Raw genomic sequence first — 14536 nt, forward strand, 5'->3', positions numbered from 1 at the left:
CTTTGCTTTTTGAATGCAAAAATGTCATTGAACAATTGATGGAAACCAGTTTAATTTTTTGAAATTTTCCACGCTAAGTCATGGCCACCACTATGTATGACCTTTCTCCAAACTTTTTATATGAGGGAAGGCTCTGCTTGCTGCCTCCAACAGGGATCATAGGATCATGGAATCAATGAGTGGGAAGGGACCTAGACAGATCATTGAGTCCGACCCCCCTGCCATGGGCAGGAAGGAGCACTGGGGCGGTGGGAGGGGTCATAAGACCACAACCAGGTGCCTATCCAGTCTCCTATTGCAGATTTCCAGGGCAGGTGAGAGCACCACCTCTCTGGAGAGCCTATTCCAGGCTCTGGCCACCCTTACAGTGAAGTAGTTCTTCCTAATATCTAACCTAAACTTATCCTCCCTCAGCTTGTGGCCATTGTGGATCTAGGAGAAGTTCAGCTTCTGAACTCCACTGATCTTCTCTATGTCTACGGCAGCTCTGAAATTAATTATCCTAATGCAATTCTGCTTCAGCACTTGACAAAAAGTAGGACTTCCCCTTTGGGTGTCTCCTTCTTGGAATCTCCCAAAAGTGCGGCTTCTGCCTACAGGAACTTAAGGGTTTATTTAAAGATGGTGAACCATCTTCATCTCCCGTGGGAGGAGAAAATGGTCACTTGTGCACATGCACTCCTTTCTAAACTTTGTGATTCTTTCAAATTTCTATACTGTGAGTCATTTTCTCAAGAATGCTGGGGTGACCAGGGACTGTCAAGTGAATGAATCAAGTAGGCTAAATATTTTGATGGGATGCAAAACTAAGGCAATATGACACTTTAAACTTGTTTACCAATCCAGAGAGGGTCCCTCCAGCCCAAGCAGACTCTTCCTATAACATAAAGTTGACTAAGAGATTCCAGAATGACTTCTTGCTATCAGCATACAGGGTGAAGAGGACATGCTACAGGTAACTCTTAATTTGCATTTCAGTCTCTTTAGGCAACATAAATCAGAGGTTACTTTAAGGGTAAGGGAATTGCAATGCAGAATTTTAACTTCTCCTTTCCCCCTTCTGGTCAGCCCTTTATTGTACAGGTAAGCTATACTCTTTTGCCTGGCTGTATCTGCCTAAGAAATGCCCATATAGACTGGTTTAAAAATATTCCTACCTACCTGAGTTGCATTTAGCTCTAAAAATACCAGCTTACCAGTTCCTCCATATGATGTGTTGGATCTGAGTGGACATCCTTAGTATTCTCAAAATGATACTCCCTTCACATTTGACAATTCAGCTAAGTGAAACCCTGGGAAGAAGGTCTAGACTCATGAGGAAGATTTTCAAGAGATCTCAATGCACTGGGAGCTGAACATTTTTTTTTAACAGACCATTGTTTAAATGCCAGAAGGGGAGGTGAACCCATAAAAATTGCCCCAGATACCTATCGTAGCATTACACTTGCCACTGAAAGGACATAGTTCCTTTGAGACTTGTGTAGTGTGTATACACCATCAAATGTAAATGGTTTTTTAATTTACACAGCTCAGAGTTGGATATACAACTAGAAAGAGCATAATGTTACCCAATGGTAAATTATTCTAAGATGTAATTTAAAGTTGCATGATAGTTTTGTGCAATTTATTCTAAATTGGGTAAGATCTGAAACAAGAAGTCCATGTCCATTGTGTTTGCACTTTGAATGTATTTGAAGTAAGCAGAAGTGTAAATCTTAGATGACTACTGAAACTTTAATTAAATCTATATGATAGGTTAAAGACATACTTTTGAATACAATTAAAAAAGAACATTCACAAATGTATCTCCTCTTATTCAGTGGCCGCAACTAGTTCTATTTTATACTGTATAAATTAATGAATTGAATAGCAGGCCAATATCATTCAACATGGAGTAATTTATCTTAGAGGACAGGCCACTGTACACTGCTGATTCTGTACAATACATAGATTTCTACATCAGCTGTTCCAGCTGTGGTAAAAAAAGGTTGTGTTACTGCTATGACTTTCACACTATTGACTTGTATAAGGCTTGTCTGTTCCTCTAGAAAAGGAGGCTTTAACTAAATATCAGATATTTAAAGCTATTAATGGCCATATCCAGATTGGTAAATTAGTTAACTAAGTGCATTGTAGGTGAAATTTAGGTGCTTACATCACAAGCAACAAAATAACCCCTCTCCAATGGCCACAAAACACTGTAGATGCCTTAATTCAGTCACTGCCTACATTTAGGACACTAGACACCCAAATTTGGCTTGAGCATATGCAGAAACAACCCCACCTCCTGGCTAGATGCCTAAACCCTGCCTAAACACTTGCAATTCAAAATGGAGATAGCTGGTGCCTTATATTCTGTTTGAATCCATGGCAAGGGGGAGGAGGAAAGAGGCTGATCCATTAGGCCAGTGGTTGTTGTCAGAGATTTGTAAGATCCTTTTAAGGGTGCAACAGGGTGCCATGCAATTTCAGCACTGTGAAGTATGCAAGCACCTGCACATGGTTCACAAGATAAACCCAGAGATTGCAAATAAGAATCTATTAGTGTCAAAAATAGTCTGCGATTGTTCTGAATTCTTTGCAGCAGAAGTATTGCTCTATTATTTTTTTCCTGTCAAAATGAGTGAAAGCTAAGAGCTGGCATTTCTGAGGGGTGCCTCGAGTCTAATGAGGGGGGTCTTGAGTCTAAAAAGGTTGAGAAACCCTGTATGAGCCATTAGTGATTTCATAGATTTCATAGATATGTAGGGTCAGAAAGGACCTATTAGATCATCAAGTCTGACCCCCTGCTCTGGGCAGGAAAAAGTGCTGGGGCCAAGTAACCCCAGCCAGGGGTGCTTGTCTAATCTCCTTTTGAACACCTCCAAGGTAGGGGAAAGTACCACTTCCCTTGGAAGCCCATTCCATATTTTGGCAATCCTCACCATAAAGCATTTCTTCCTGATGTCCAATCTAAAGCAACTCTCCTTCAGTTTATGGCCCTTGTTTCTAGTAACACCAAGGCGCGTCATGGTAAACAGAGTATCCCCTATTCCCTGCTGACCTCCCCTGATGAGTTTGTAGACAGCTACATGATCACCTCTCAGCCTTCTCTTGCAGAGGCTGAAGAGATTCAGGTCCCTCAATCTGTCTTCATAGGATCTTACTTGCAGGCACCTAACCATAAGAGCAGGCCTCGTCTGAACCTTTTCCAGGTTATCCACATCCCTCTTGAAGTGCGGCACTCAAAACTGGACACAGTACTCCAGTTGCAGCCTCATCAATGCCACACAGAGGGGAAGTATCACCTCCCTAGTCTTCCTCATGATGCACTTACTAATGCAGGACAGAGTGCAGTTAGTCTTACTTATTACCTTGTCACACTGGCGACTCATGTTCATTTTCATGTCAACTGTGACTCTGTGGTCCCTTTCCACTGCTGTGCTACTTAGAATGGTACTTCCCAGTCTGTAGGTGTATTGGTGATTCTTTCTCCCCAGCTGCAGCACTTTGCACTTGTGGTGTGGGCACTTGTGGGAAGATAGACTCCTGGGTTTCAGTATGTATTCCCAGGGCTGCCAATACATTTTACATTAGACTCACATTCAATAAAACTAGAAGCAGAGAGTGCTCTCACCACTGGGCAACAAAGTCAGGCTCTCTCTTGCTTGCTCTCTTCCGGCCCTGTGACTCTGGCATTCTTAACTGCACAGTAGCCCCGACATAACCAGTCACTTCCATACTGTTTGACAAACCAGAGGTTACATCACTACTTGGAAGTGGGAACTGTGGGTTTTAATGCCCTGGTACTGAGTGGAGCCTAAAACCCAGTCTCTCCCTTGCTGGGTGAGTTCTTTAACCCATATGCTATTCTATAAGAGGTGCACAGTGGCAGCACTTCTATCTCTGTTTGGTGCCTATCTGACCCATGGCTAGGTGGCACTCTGGGTTCTCAGTGGACAGAGGAGCCTAACTTACAGCACTGAATCAGGTGCCTTGGCTCCAGAGATAAATAGGAGTTTGCTCAGTACCTGTAGTTAGTATTTCCTATTATCTAGTTTTAGAAACCTCTCATGCAGCATCTGGGCTCTGAATTACCCTTCAGAGGTATCTAACACTGCCCATTCACTTGATAGTAAGCCTTAGCTCTTACCCGTATTTCAATGAGATTGGGCTTCTATGTTTAGTACTTCTATTGGATACACCTAGCAGGCCAATCTGGATTTTTTTCTTTAGGCTTGAAAGACCCAATGAAAAAGTAGCCTAATATAGGTCAATATCTATACAGAAAATGCTTTGACAAACAAGCCTGTGTCCCCCATATAGGAACTAAATTGTTTCCTGATTCAGCAGATTTGGCAGATCTATACTAGTTATCCAGTATGTACTTTTTACTCTTTCTATATCATCTGGGTTGCTGGAATATAATTGTGAACAGGATTTGTCTTGGGTATCTCTTGAACCAAAGGGCCTCACTCCTGCACCACTGACTGGTGGGAGAAGGATGAAGCCCTCTATGATTATCTTGACTGAGGAAACTTGGTTGTTCGAAGTGAACAGTACTGAGCAGAACTCAGAGAGGATTTCAAACTGGAGTGGACTACCATACCAACACCTCTCTCTCTCAAAAAAAAGAAACCAAAAAAAGCAAAAAAAAGCACATATTCTTATGGTCAAATCCTGGCTTTGTTGAAATGAATGACCATGTTCCTATTGCTGTCAAGAGGACCAGGATTTTTTACTATTTTATTTGAATATGTGAAAAAAGATATGCAAACCCAGGTAAAAAAATGAAGGGTAAAACAAAGGAAAACAACAAGAAAACAAGAAAAGAAAAGTTAATTTGAGGATGTGATTGGACACAGTATCAGCACTGCTCACTGTTCCCTGCCTCAGACCTGTGCTTTAGTCTTACATGATTTTCCTGACTTTCTACATTTTATTCTCATTCTGATCCCTGAGTCTATGCAACGTTTCTGCAATAAAAAAAGCATTTGCGAAATACTGATTTTCTTCAACTAGTTTCTGATTTTTTCAAATTTGTCCTTCACTCCAGGGCTTTTGAGTCTCCATCAAGCCACATTTTTGAGAGACGATGGGAAAAAAAATCCCCACAAAACAAAAACAGTATTTTCAGAATTCCACTCTACTGCTTTCAGACTATTTCCATCAACCCTCTTATTCATTTTGATTTATTTCCATCCATAAGCAGACTAACGCTTTTCTATGCTTTTATTGTTCTTCAAGAATAGGCCTTCTATTGGAGAAAAATAATGTCTCTACGACCACCACTTTGCTCAATGCAGATCTTCATTAATCTGCAGCCACAGTACAGGCTTTTAGCAGCAAGCACTTTTGATGGGAATTGAATTTGATACTGCATTATGGTTGTAGGGCTTCTCACAATAGACTGTGTTCTTTTCTGTGTCTGTGCACAATCAGAGAGACCCAATTAAATAATTTGGTGCAATAATGGAGAACAAAAGAGTATGAGGGCTTAAAGTGAGGGCTTCAGCATTTGTATTCTCCCTTTTCTGTATCATGTTAATTAATTTGCCTCAAAACCAAAAGAAAGAACATAATGTGAAACAGCATAGCTCATCTACAACATGGAGACACTTTAAATGCAGATACCATACCAAATCAACATTTAACAAAAGGACATTCTTTGCATTTCCATAAGAAAAAAAATAAACTTGCCAGCAATGCTAATGTTGAATGATCCTGGTACTGGTCATTGGGGATAACTGTTGTTTGGAAGAAAGGTAGTTAGCCCGGAAGAATATTATGTGCCTCTGATAACATCTAAAAATAAATAACCTAGTTTTGAAGTCTAATTGGTGGCTATAAAATGACTAATCTCTATAGCCAAGGAGATCTCTTTTTTTTTTTTAATCTTCAGGCCCAGATAGCTCAAAGCAGGCAGCCCCTGGGACCTCCATCCTCACTCAACCCCAACAGCATCTCCATAGGTAAGAAGGTAATCTATGCTCCACTGCCACGTGGGTCTAGGGCTGTGTGTGTCAGGTCAGATCATTTCTCCCAACATGGATACTGTGACCCAATACTTATAGTCCTTACTGTCTTTCTGAAGCTGGGTATTCGTGGAAGTTAAGGTCAGTTTACCAGCTGAGATCATTTGCCACCTGAAGTGTAGAAACACTCTTTCACCCTACAGTACGTTTTTTCCTGTAGCCTTCCTGCAAAGATGAGCATTCTCATTGTAACTGCTGAATTCTGTAAAATGGACATTTATTTTGTCCTGTAATAAATGTGACTACTAAGTGCTTGCATTCCTAAAAGATGCAAACCCTGTGATTACTCTCATGCCTCTTTTCTTAGCAAATGATCATTAATGATGAAGGTGAATAACTACCTTCATTATAATTATTACCTGTAAAGTATTATTTTATGGATATTATGAAGAACAATTTACCTAAAGGTTACAAATCTTATTTCACAGCGTATTAATCAAAAACATCCATGACTGAGAGGAAAATATGATCATAAATTGTAACATCCATATGCCTTAAAAGCAAATGCAATTACATTTAAAAAAATTGGAGTAGGTTCGTTTTTATCATCAAAGTACGTTTTGACCCCAAAGAAAACCGTCAGTTTAGTTTTGTCTTTGAGCCATTTGGTAACTTCATAATAGCAGTTGTCAGGATGTGTGTGCCTATCACACCTCATTTTTCATATCTCACCACAGGTACTAAAACTGACTACCAAATCACCTCTCATTACATACGTTTATTGCCAAAGCTTCCTGCATTCCTCAGCATGCCTTTTGAAGGCCTATCCTTCTGAATGTTATTTGTGTTGCTAAAATGAAACTTGGGTGGGAGAAACCAGGGATATCACAAATGGCTAAGATAGTTGTGGCTTTTAAATTATGATTATCTGCAAAGATCCAACCATCCTTCCTTGCAGAAACCAGGGAACTGTCTCTCCCTCCTCTTTACTATTACTGTAATAGTTTGTTGTTTTGTTAACTCTAATTCATTCTTTGATATCAACTTTCCTGCCATGCACTGGTAAACATCACCAACAGCAACGCAGATAAACCACAGCATGGAAGGATGCATTTGGTAGTATTTGCAAGCTATCGTGATAAGTGCTGTCCATTTTGGTAGGTCTTCAGCCCATAATTACAATACGTGAGGCATACAATCATTATATTTTTCTGTTCCTTGGGAGGATTTGAAAACAGAATGGCTGCTTGGATCTTGTATGTCTACAAGTTTCTCTGATAAAAAAAGGGTGGGGGGAGGCAAAAATATGCATATTCTTCATATTCTCAGTTAATTCAGTCTAAAAGTATCATACTTATTCAGCAGCAGTTAAAATAGGCTGTGATGAGAGCATGACAATTTCCAGCTAAACTAGAGGATAATTAGAAATGCCCCGTAGCAGGCAAGTCAGTGCTTCAATTTATTTGCTGTTTATTACCAAGTCCCTGCCCCTTGGGTGTAATGACTGTAAAGCAGCACCTGCAGCTTCCCAGTGTTTGATTTAGTGCTGTAAATGGTGCTCAGAGAGTAGATTAAGCTGGAATGTGATCAAACCTTATTTGCAATCCGATTATACAAACTGCTCCTTGCACTGACCAGATTGAAGTAATTTCCCTATAGAAACGTTACACTCACTTTGGTGTAAAAATGATTAACATTTGCTGACTGTAGGTCAGCCTTTCACTTCCAGTGTAATTCTTTATCAGGCAATATGCCCATCTTTTTCTTATGTTTGCCACATTTGTGTACTGTGTGGTATTTAACCAATGGATATAATCAAAACCCTTATTTCAGGTCTTGTTGATGAATGATTATAATAAATAAGCACTCCAGAATAAGCAGATTAAACCATTTTTTTCTCTGTTTGATTGTTCAGCAGTATTGACATACTTAATGATCTAACAGAGAACAGCTACAGAAGAAATTTCCATATTTTACTGAAAAAGACTATTGAGGTATTTATAAACAAACGGTCAGTATACATGTGGTGTTTTAACTCCAGTATTAGTTATGATTTAAAGGCATCAGCATCAGTCATAGAGCTAACCTGTGTTTTCAAAAAGTGCCTAAATATCCACTGCCACTCCTAATTTTTTCACTCTTAAATAATCAGCAACATAAGGCTACCTGGTTCCCAGTAGTCATTTTTTGCACCATATCAGGAATTCTGGATGTGAAAACAGTTTCTCAGACAATTAGCCTCTGGTAATGAAATACAACCAAATATATTCTGAACACTGAAAGCAAACACTTGGCTCTCCACATATTTCTGTGACAATCAAAGAAATATTTTAGTCTGAAATGCATTATCAAGCCTGACTCAAATACCAGCAATAACATGTTTTGTTGTATAACATTTTTAAGCTGATTTTCTACAGACATTTTAGTTGTAACCCTTTAAGGGCTGTGGACATATGCACATCTATACTCAGTTTTGTAAGTATTCTAGCCTGAAAAATGCTAGTTAGATGGGTTAAATAGCTTTTGCAGAAGATTTATAAAATGGGGTGAAATGTGTACCAGACATTACAGCATAAATACCATTTGAAGGTACCTGCTACAATTCCCTGGATATTCCTTGCAGTCTTTTGTTGTAAAATATCCATTTGCCTAAATATTTGCTTTTAGTAAGGAACTGATAGTGCATGTAAGCAAAACTCCTAGTGTTGTCAATGGAGGGCTTTAATAATCAGCACAACCTTGCAAGTTTTGACTCAAATGTTCACAAAGAAATGTGTCTGGCATATGCCTTGTTCAAATTTGTATATTATTCTGACATATTGCTTTAGAATTAGTCAATGTAACAGCACAATGCTCTTTAACTTCATCATTTATAGAACTGGCAACACAGTGAGCATTTAGTAAATTTTCATCCATAATATGGTGAGCCAAATTCTGGCCCCACCTAAACACTTGCAACCCTGCTACTGTCTTTGGGGGGTAAAGGAGGGCAAATTTTGTTCTGACATGTCTTTCATTCTGTCCAGACCCAACTCCAGTCCCTTTGAAATCAGAAAATATTCTTCCATCAACTTCACAGGGCACTGGATTAGACTTTAACCCTTTAGTCAGAAGCAAGGTACATTCTGTTGCTGCTTCCTAAAAGCAGCCCTTAAATTATTTTAGTAGATTAAAAGAACAATCAAGTAAAACAGAATTTGAGTGTCAAATCACACCTCTTTCACAAAAGCAAGTGCAGAGCTATGGACTGCAGCAAAATCATTCAAAAAACTTCCTAATTGTCTAGCTTTATGGCAATAATTCATTTACATATGGATAGAGATAGGATACTGCAGACGTATACCAGAAATAGGATAGTCTTCAGACATACAAAGAAACTGTCTTGAACATTTCCATTAATCAGTGTAACTCATTGATTAAAGCTGATACTGAGATATTTTGGTGGCTGACAGAATAAATACGTGGCCTAATACTTCATAAATAAAATGTCTTCTGCCTGTCTTATGTTTGAAAAAGAAACTTTGAATATTGGTATTTGAATTATTACTGAAAGAAAATCACATGAAAGATGGTGACTGCAAACTTGTGTTACAATTATGCCTACTTTCCTAAAATCTTATACCTAATGGGTGAACTCTGTTGTTTTCTTTAACAGTATATTCTATACTGTAGTTAAGACTGAGTCCCAAGCTGCATTGTGCAAGGAATGTAAGGTTACCATATTTCCAGTTACAAAAAAGAAGACATGTCAGAGAGGGGACAGGTAATATGATTGAGGGGGGCAATGATATGCCCATGTCCTGCCCCTGCCCCTCACTTCCAAGCCATAGCCCCCCCAGCCCTGCTGCTGCCCCTCATTCATGACCCACAGTCCACCACCGCACAGACTATGCCGGTGCCCCTCACTCCTGACCCGCAGCCCCCTGGCACGGCCTGTACCCTGTGCTCCCAACCCACAATTCCATGCTCCCCCAGTGCCCCTCACTCCCAAAGCACAGCCCCCCTAGCCCTCCCAGTGCCCCTCACTTATGACCTGCAGCCCCCTTGCCCCTCCCAGACCTACCTGTGCCCCTCACTCTGCACCCACAGACCCCTGCCCCCCTCAGCCCTGCCGGTGCCCTTCACTCCTGACCTGCAGCCCCCTGCTCTCCTCAGCCCTGCTGGTGCCTCTCACTCCTAACCCACTGCCCCCTGCTCCCCCAAGTCCTGCAAGTGTCTCCTGGTTGTCCTGCCCCTGTGAGCACAGGCACCAGCGTGGCCCAGCCCTGCTGTCTCTCCCCCATTCCCTTCCCCCATTGGAGCAGCAGGTGCCTCCCTTGCCCTCCTGCTGCCAAGTGCCATGGAAAACTTCAGTGATGAGCAGAGCAAAATCCCAAATCCTGGACATTTGTTTCTAGTTAAAAAGAAACTGCCCAGATGGAGATAGGAGGACCCGAAAAGAGGACTTGTTAGGGAAGACCTGGACATATGGTAACCCTAAAGGAATGCATCTGAAAAGCAAAAGCTGAGGTTATAAAGTTCCTCTGTAGAGGTGCACAATAGAACCTGTATTTGAATAAAAAAGATGACGTTGCGTTTGTGTGCCTGTACCAGCCAACAATATCAGAAGGTCAGCTGTACTTCTCTTATGGAGCACTGGGCAGCAATATGGTTCTGCATGAAGACAAAATACTTGTCGCTCAAGGAGACAAAAAATACATATGTATATTTCTAACAGACTCCTGAGGATAATTTACAGATTGGCTAGCCCCTAGGTTGTTTGCATATTTTTTCTTTTTGCTTGTTTCATTAGACCAGTTCTTTTCCTTAGCTATATTGCTTCTGTTCAAAACAAGCAGTGGAACATGTACGGTAAGAGTTGGAATTACAGTCCACTTAGAGAATTTCATTCTGGCAGCAAAACTTGAACAAATGTCAATGGGAGTTTTGTAGGAAGAAGAGGTACAGCTCTAAAAACTGGACTTGTGGTTCTGATACAGGCAAAATCAAATTCTGTTTCATCTTTAACTTCATCATTTATCGGACTGGCAACACAGTGAGCATTTAGTAAATGTTTTTAAAAAAAGCCTTCAGGGATCCTAGTTTTCTCTGATAAAAAAATCCCAATTTTCAGCTAAAAAAAGTAACCCCAAATCCACATTTTTCCATGGTTGAAATGAAACACCACTATATATATTTATATATTAGTGGTGTTTTATTTTAATCACAGAAAATGTACATTTTGGGTTATTTTTAATCTGAAAATTGGGGGGTTTTTATCAGAGAAAACCAGGATCCCTGACTATCATTAACTGTATCTGGCAGATTGCCTTTGGGGGCTGAGACTCAGGGAATGTAGCATTTCAGTGTTTTAAATAAATATTTGTTCTGTGCTGGCTCTTAGTCTGGTGTAATTCAGAAATTCAGATGGCTGTAGCGTATTTTTCCCAGGTGGTTTGCCTGTTTTGGAAGTTGGGAGATATCTTTGAATTCTGTTGCTGTGAATATTTTCTGTGGGTGTGCTGTATCTTTTCTTTACAATAAAAGGTGGTGGGTGGCAGGATCTTTCACTGCTAAAGGGAGTCTCCGGGGGATAGTTCCTCAACAGAAAAAAGGATTGGCCTCATTTCATGCCCAGATTTCCAATTGGGATCTCAAAAGCCTATGAACACCAATGGGTGATGTTATACATTACACTTAGACCACACTAAGGGCATACAAAACCCACAAGCATCTGCACATTAAAAATCCATTAACTCGTGCTAAGTGCCCTTTCAGTATGTCAAAGTTATGCAACTTCAGGCAAGAGTTAACTCTGGGCCATGCTATGTAGTTCTTGTTAGGCCACTGACAGATGTTCAGTTTAAGATGTACTGGGATCTAATCCTTGACCTCAACAATTGGATGTCAGGACATGCAATTTTGGAATTAGGGATTAGATTCCAATAGCACCTTACTTGCTGGGGCAGGAGGAACCTGGAGATGAAACCAATCAGCTTGGCACACAGAGAGCCTATCACTGGACTGCCACAGCTTGGTGCCAGGCTTCCCATGCACTGGGAGCTAAAGAAACCCTGTGTGCAGCCCAGCTGGGAGGCGCACAAGGTTTTGACAGGTCCTAGCTGCACATTCTATTTAAGGTGTAATGTAAATGAGCTGCAAAGTGATAAGTGATTCCATATTATATGTTGAATAACTTTGTGGCTCATTTACTGCATTATTATTACAACTTAAGTTGAATAGCACATGTGGCCAGTTACTGTTTAAGGCACAATTAACCTGTTAATCATGTCTTAAACATAATGTGTCGTGGGTCTTAGGGTAACTTCAGTCTGCTCCACAGAGGGAAAAATAGCTATCTGCAGTCCTTCAGCATCCCAGGATGCACTGTTCCCAGAGCTCTTCCCACCCCACTCCACCCCAACCAGGAATAGAATGCAAGTGTCCTTGCTCCTAGCCATGCCCCTGCTTGACAGGCCTCTAGGCTAAGTACAGACCGTCAAAAAGTCTGAGGCTGAACTAATTCAAGTTTTGCGGGTTAGTCTATGCTGTGTATATTAAACTGATAACCAAATGAACAGACACTCACTTTTGATTTTGGAAGTGCAGCCATAAACCTGCAGTGGCCCAGGCCAGAAGCTGAGCAGGTTGGGTGGGGAGGGGGTTCGCTAGAGCACACCTTTCTGCTTGGTTGGAATAGAGGGCTTGGGCCAAGGCTAAGACATCCACCCTGCAAGTGTGGAGGGAAGGGGAAGAGGGGAGTTATGGGGGAGGTGAAAAATATCCTGGGATGCTGGGGGACTGTGAGTTAACTTGAATTTTGAGGGGATCTGGGACAGAAGTTCAATAAACCAGTTTAATCTAAAGCAGTTAAGTCTGATACTACATCCATCAGGTTTATCTTAAATTGATTTTGCCCATTTTGAAAGAGGTATATGTGCATTGTTCTGCTGAGTTACAGATTTGAACCAGTTTCTTATCACTTATACCAGTTTATATGTCATTTCTGCCCTAGCCTAGTGGCAAGTGTACAGGAAAGAAATGGTATTAACACTTAGCCCTGAGACTGCTCACAGCATGTTCTAACTTTAATAGCACTGAAGCTTCCACAGATTTAGTATGGTCTAAGTGTAAAATGTAACTTCAGCCTCATCAGTCCATGCTGGGAGAATCAACACACACACACACACACACACACACAGAGCATGTCTGAGCGGGCAGGGTTACTCAGCATTTCCAGACTGACACCCTCATATGCCCCAGCTCAGCACTTCCCAATCTCTTGTCCCAATTGTCCTGATAGTAACTCCCTTGATGAGCAGGCCCCACAGGATTTTGGACTTTACAGGGATCTTTGGTTTAGGTAAAAGAAGTGTTGCTGTAGAGCAAATGAGGGTGTCGAGGAGAAGAAAGAGTAAACTAGGTTCAGTGAAAGAGTGTGGCAACCAGCTTGACCATAAAAGATATTTTATTACCTTGACCATAGAAGTTATTCTATTAACAGGTATATGAACCTTATGATGATACTGGTAGTAATAGCCATTCAAGGAAAAACAAATAAAACAGTTACAGTATTACACAACTCCATTTGCGTATTTCAGGAAATCTAGCTCAAGTCTGATCAACAGAAGTCAGGTTTATAAAATAATGTCTGGAGTAAGAGGGAAGGAGAGAGAGAGAGTAAATCAAGGAGAAGGTGAAGTCCCAGTGGAACCGGTGCAGTGTTTGAATCCAAGCACCAGAATAGAAACTTGAGCTTGGGTAGGGGTTTTTGTAGGGAAACAACAATGATTCATGGGAGAACACTAGGTTTTTTTTATGGATAAATGATGGCTCAAGGGAGTATACCAGAGCTGTTTTATTATGCTGGACAATAGGAGCTGATCATTCCTGGCTATTGCTATTACTCTGAGGGAGCTCACAGTGCAAACAGGCAGATTCAGTATTTTGGGTGCCAATATAGGAGTCATCCCTACAAGTGGTCTGATAAATGCTGAGCTGGGTGTGTGCAGATGTAGGTTGATTAGCATTTGTAGCAGAGATCCCCCACCATGCAGTGCTCCCCTGCTTCTCTGGTCTCAGAGTTCAGTGCGGTCCTTGCCTTGGAATCTCCGTTCTCCACTCTGAACGCGAATGGAGGTGCCTCCCTGTCCCATCTTTGATGTAAATGAGACTAGGGGAGTTGCCTTACTCCTATCACCCTTGTCCAGAGGGGTTTAGGAATATCTCTCACTGTGTCTTCATTGTGTTTTGTAAGTCCTTCTTCTGGTCAGTTCCAGTTCAGGCAGCAGTTGCAGGGGTAAGTCCCTGGTAAGTCAGACAGGTTGGGTACTGTGCCAGGGTTCCCCAAGAATATCAAGCTGGCAGCTAACAGTACATGAAGGTAAATATAACTACTAAAAGCAACTTATGTCAAGGTCAAGGTTTTCAAAAGTGGCTGGTAGCTCTGAGTGCCTTCATTTTTGAGTGACTGATTTGGGATACCAAGAAGAGGCCTAATTTTCAGCTATTACTGGTCTCACACCCTGACTGCTCATTTAAGGTGTTTCTAGTTGGACATTTGCAAAAGGAAAAATGGTACTCCCTTTTGAAAAACTTGGCCA

At 41.1% G+C, this 14536-nt stretch overlaps 1 long non-coding RNA gene across 1 annotated transcript; it reads right to left on the reverse strand.

Moving 5' to 3' along the window:
* Positions 1-679: 679 nt before the first annotated feature.
* LOC109306099 lies at positions 680-14139 on the reverse strand. The gene is made up of 4 exons (XR_002099849.1): positions 13910-14139; positions 10691-10697; positions 1258-1260; positions 680-690 (listed from the first exon to the last, which is right to left on the reverse strand). It is a non-coding gene; the product is annotated as an uncharacterized LOC109306099 (long non-coding RNA).
* Between the last annotated feature and the right edge of the window lie 397 nt (positions 14140-14536).

Source organism: Crocodylus porosus, unplaced genomic scaffold, assembly GCF_001723895.1.
Source record: "Crocodylus porosus isolate Cpor-Errol unplaced genomic scaffold, CroPor_comp1, whole genome shotgun sequence".
Taxonomy (NCBI): Eukaryota; Metazoa; Chordata; order Crocodylia; family Crocodylidae; genus Crocodylus; species Crocodylus porosus.